General features: G+C 40.6%; 1 protein-coding gene across 6 annotated transcripts in view; it reads left to right on the plus strand.

Annotated features, from left to right (window-relative positions):
* Positions 1 to 1,170: 1,170 nt before the first annotated feature.
* The window catches only part of LOC135222767 (unc-112-related protein-like), a 466,776-nt gene continuing 464,525 nt past the window's right edge, over positions 1,171 to 3,421 (plus strand). For 4 of the 6 annotated variants that reach the window (XM_064261018.1, XM_064261022.1, XM_064261021.1 and 1 more), the window contains exon 1: positions 1,174 to 1,292. The gene's annotated coding sequence lies outside the window, so the exon portion shown is untranslated. Of the gene's footprint in view, positions 1,293 to 3,421 lie in introns of all 6 variants that reach the window. The other 2 variants (XM_064261019.1, XM_064261020.1) reach the window with 2 other exon arrangements.

Raw genomic sequence — 3,421 nt, forward strand, 5'->3', positions numbered from 1 at the left:
TGTACCTTAAAGCCTGCCTAGTGATTCACAGGCAGATCAGTGATGTAATGTCTACCATCATTTCCCCTCACAGATGGGAGGCACCATACAGATTTTTTTTTTTTTTTTTTTTTTTTTTATAAAAGGGGTTGTACTAGAAAATGCAGATTTTCTACTCATGGAGACTTATCACCAGATGGTGACGGCCTTTTTTCCCTCATGAAGGAGTGGCACCAGAAAAATATGACTTTCCACTCTCATGGAAGGGTGGCACCTGAAGCATATAAGCGCTTCTCCTTGGAGGGATGGTGCCATATAAACACAGACATTTTCTCCCATGGAGGGGTTCTTCTTGAGGTATAGTACCTACAGCCTTTTTCTTCTGATGGATAGTCTTTTCCCCCCATTAAATAGTTGTACCAGAAGGATACAAGCATTCTCATCCTGTGGAGGCTATGCACCAGACAGGTCAACTTCTTCTTGTATGGAAAGGTGGTATCATACGGAAACAATCTTTCTTTCACAGAGAGGTAGCACTAGAAAGATACCTTTTTCTATGGTGAAGTGCTGATACCAGAAAGATAGAGCAGTCTTGTTTCTTAGCAAGTCTTCGAGTTTAAGGATTCTAGTCCGACTTCTTTTTCCTTGCCCCTAACAAATGTTGGTTCCTATTCATAGCTGGGTGGACTAGTAAGTTTAAATGCCGGGAGTTAACCACAGACTATACTATGCTCTCAAGTAAAAAATTGCTGATTGCACCTTCAAAAGTGAATATAGTAAAAATAATTTATATAGCACATAACTATGCATATTTTTTATGTGTAAAAGAGCAATCTACTGGTAATGAAGTCTTCATTTTATTATCACGAAATCTTAAAAGAAAAGTACCTAGGGAACTGATGTTACAGAGTTGCCCCCTCTCGCCCCTATGTGCTGGCCCCCATAGAGAGAGGGAGCATAAGAATATTGTATCTTACATCTAAAATAATACATAGTATACCAATAAATAGTTACAAGTAAATAATTAATGTGCTCGCAACACCGGATGAAACCAAATAACGAAGGACAACTGTGAGAATAAACACAACAGCGAGCATCTGTGGATAGCATTTAAACAAACGGAAACCCGTCTTGAGCGAATTCCGCTAAGTTTCTAGCGCTAGCGGCCAACATAGCTAGCAGAGAGTGCGACAGGTGGTGATCTGGCAACAGTGTAGATCAGTGCCGTTTTAACGCGGTGGGCGTAGGCGATTAGTCTCTCAACTGTGTGATAGTTTTGTTTCCCAGCAAGCATAAGTTAATATTTTGTAGTTGTACGTGATACCTTATCGCAAATTACTTGAGAAACCATAAGTCTATAAACCAAAAGATTGGGAAATATACGTTTTTGATGTATTCGAGTGGTTTATTTACACAGACTGTTTAGCTATCTGGAACTCAACATCACATCCGCTGTGTACTCGGGCTACATACCCTAGTAGTAGGATAGCTAGTAGTTATCCTAGTAGGTAAACCTTCACCCATATATATATATATATATATATATATATATATATATATATATATATATATAATATTATACGTGTCATCTTTACCGCTTGACGCCTATTACTAGGTACCTACTACCTACTTGTAGTACCTAGCCTAGTGTATAGTCTACCTAGTTCGTGAGTGCTGTGAAGGTGATGTGTTCTGATTTATATCTACCTAGCCTAGTAAGTAGGTTAAATTAGAATAGGCAGCCTGACCCGTGGTTACCCTAGTTACTCGTAGCCGCTCAAGATCAACCTTCTGTAGGTTAACCTAACCTGATAGGCTAGGTAAGTAGGGATTTGCGAAGCTTCGTAGCTATACTTACTAGGTAGGTATGGCCAATGTTTTGAAAGTTGGCCATACCTAGCCTATCCAAACTTAAATAGTTGCCCTTACCTACCTTTGTTGTTGAATGTTGGTACGCACCTACCTAGCCTAATTGTTTTCTTGAGCCAAGGCCAAGTTTTCATGTTAGGAATAGGTATAGGTAGGCTATACCTATACTACTTTATATGTTCATAAGGACTTTCTGTCTCTGAGGTAACTGGCTGAGGTACAGGCTTAGCTTAGGGTATGGTTTTACTTTTAACCATTAGGTAGCCCTATTAATTGTATAATCTAGGTATAGGTAGGCCTTGGACTTCCAAATATAAATTTCGGTAGATCTAGGATACTTATCCGCAGCGGCCTAGACTATGGCAGTTGGGTTTTTCTATGCAGTTTTACCTCCTGAACAAGAATTTTAAGTAATATTTATTCGGACGACTGTACCATGTACGATCAATGTGTACAACCCCAAGAAAAGTACATTCTAAACACGTTCCTGAAACCAAGGAAAAACCGGAGTAGAGGTCTTTAGCTCCGTTTCTCACCAACAAGAAGTTGCGTCTGATGCCCATCTCCGATGTCAGGACGCGTTATAATATACTTTTTTTGGGGTTGTACACATTGATCATACATGGTCCACCCCTGTACCATGCGGATTTTTACCTTAACCCCCCAGGGGCCAGTACTAAACACGCCGAAATACATTGGACGCCCCAATCCCTACCTAGTGGATGTCGTATCCGCGGTTGTTTCTTTGCAGTCCATACAGATTGCTTCTGTAGAAATACCTAATTTCATACATTCAACTTCCCTGTCAGATATATACTTAGCTATAGACTCCGTCGTCCCCGACAGAAATTTGAATTTCGCGGCACACGCTACAGGTAGGTCAGGTGATCTACCGCCCTGCCGCTGGGTGGCAGGAATAGGAACCATTACCATTCTAGAACCAGATTTTCTCTGTCGCCGGTTCTGGTAACATCGTTGCTAGTTCCTCCTGACTTTGACTTTCGTGTTTCATCGCCGTTGATCTTCTAGACTGATATTTTTGGTGACGTATTGGATCTCTGACTTGGCATACGCTTTTGTGGACTGTTTTTGTATTTTGGTTTGGATTTTTCTTAGAATGTCTGACACTAGTTTTACGTTCAGTGTGTGTGTGGATGAGAGTTGTAGTGTGAGACTACCGAAAGCTTCGGTAGACCCTCACACTACTTGTAAACGGTGTAGAGGGAATGAATGTTCCGAATCTAACACTTGTGCTGAATGTGAGAATTTAAATGAGGAGGAATGGAAGGTTCTTAATTCATATTTGAGAAAATTGGAAAGGGATAAGGCTAGAAAAGCCTATTCCAAAAGTTTGAGTAGTCGGTCTCTAATAACGAGCCAGTTAGTAGTCTAGTACCTATCTCTAATGTAATTGTTGCTTCCTCCCATACCTTCTCCTTTATCAGATTCTGCAAGTTCGGTATCGGAAATTGCAAATTTGAAGGCTTCCCTCTTGAAGATGGAACGCAAACTGAAGGATTTAGAAGGTAAGCAAAGTGAAAGTGTTCCCAGTAAAGTGGAGGGTGCATCTGAT

The sequence above is a fragment of the Macrobrachium nipponense genome, chromosome 8, assembly GCF_015104395.2.
Source record: "Macrobrachium nipponense isolate FS-2020 chromosome 8, ASM1510439v2, whole genome shotgun sequence".
Taxonomy (NCBI): Eukaryota; Metazoa; Arthropoda; class Malacostraca; order Decapoda; family Palaemonidae; genus Macrobrachium; species Macrobrachium nipponense.